This window comes from Arachis duranensis, chromosome 3, assembly GCF_000817695.3.
Source record: "Arachis duranensis cultivar V14167 chromosome 3, aradu.V14167.gnm2.J7QH, whole genome shotgun sequence".
NCBI classification, from domain to species: Eukaryota; Viridiplantae; Streptophyta; class Magnoliopsida; order Fabales; family Fabaceae; genus Arachis; species Arachis duranensis.
The window spans coordinates 88862490-88864295 of NC_029774.3; positions in this window are offsets into that span (position 1 = coordinate 88862490).

Genomic DNA, 1806 nt, shown 5'->3' on the forward strand with positions numbered 1-1806 from the left:
AGAGGTCGGGCATTGGCCGAGCTCTTTGAGAAGAGGTCGGATAGTCTGACCTGAAGAGGTCGGTTGGCTTGTCACTAAACATCCCGGGTCGATCAGCTTGACCCAGGGTATGAACACATACCATGCTTTCTTATGGTGTCGAACACTTTGGTAAGGTCGGACAGTAATGATTCCTCACTTTGTGTTTTTACCAACATGTCATCTACATACACTACCATTAGTTTCCCAATGTATTCTGCGAAGACTTTGTTCATCAACCTTTGGTAGGTAGCTCCTGCGTTTTTAAGTCCAAATGGCATGACGACATAACAGTAATTTGCTTTCGAAGTTAGGAATGAGGTCTTTTCCTGATTAGGTGGATACTTTGGGATTTGATTGTATCCTGAATAAGCGTCCATGAACGAGAGGTACTTGTATCCGGAGGAGGTATCCACTAGAGTATCAATACTTGGGAGTGGATAGAGATCTTTTGGGCAGGCTTTGTTGAGATCGGTGTAGTCGGTGCACATCCACTACTTCCCATTTGATTTTTTCACCAAGATAATATTAGCTAGCCATAGTGGGTATTTGACTTTTCTTATGAATCCTGCCTCCAGTAGAGTTTGTACCTGTTCTTTCACAGCTTGCGATCTTTTGGGTCCGAGTTTCCTATGCTTCTGTTGCACTGGCCAAGATCCTGGGTATACAGCCAGCTTGTGGCACATTAGTTTGGGGTCTATGCCCGGCATGTTTGTGGCCTTCCATGCAAAGAGGTCGACATTGCTCCTTAAGAACTAAATCAGAGGCTCCTTTATGTCTCTATTTAAGGTTGTCCCAATATTTGTTGTTTTGTCTAGGGCATCCCCGATCTGAACTTCTTCAATCTCGCCCTCAGGTCATGGATGAAGTTCTTCCCGACCTCGAACTCCCCTGAGTTCGATGATGTGGATTTCTTCTCCTTTTCCTCTGATGTTCAGACTTTCATTGTAACAGCGTCACGCTACTTTTTGGTCTCCTTTTAGCGCAGCGATCCCTTCTGGAGTTGGGAACTTCATGCATAGATGTAGAGTCGAAACTACCGCAGCGAGCTGATTCAGTGTTGTCTGACCTATCTGGGCGTTGTAGGCTGAGCTCACGTCGACTACGATGTAGTCTATGTTGAGTGTCCTTGTCCGGGTTCCCTTTCCAAAGGTTGTGTGTAGTGAGATATATCCAAGCTGTTGGATTGGAGTATCTCCTGGTGCAAATAAGCTGTTTGGATATGCTTTGAGCTTTTTTACTTGTAGGCCGAGTGATGTGCGGAAAACGATCCGACACAAAACTCACCGGCAAGTGTACCGGGTCGCATCAAGTAATAATAACTCACATGAGTGAGGTCGATCCCACAGGGATTGAAGGATTGAGCAATTTTAGTTTAGTAGTTGGTTTAGTCAAGCGAATCAAGTATTGGTTTAGTGATTTGTGTTTAACAGAAGCTAAATTGCTTGGAATGTAAAGGGGGAAGGGAAAATTGCAGTAAATTAAAGAGCAGGAAAGTAAACTTGCAGAATCTTAAAGAACAAGAAAGTAAATGACGGAAACTTAAAGTGCAAGAAATGTAAATTGCAGTAACTTAAATTGCAAGGAATATAAATTGCTTGAATGTAAAAGGGATTTGAGGACAGGGATTTCAGAATTTAAACAAGGGAAATTGAATTGCAACAATCAATATAACAGAATTAGAAGCAATTGGAATTCAAACAGAAGGAAATTAAAAGCAGCAAAGGTTCACAGAAGAACCAAAAGTAAATTGGGATCTCAGGTCTCCAGAGACTAGGTAGCAAAGCC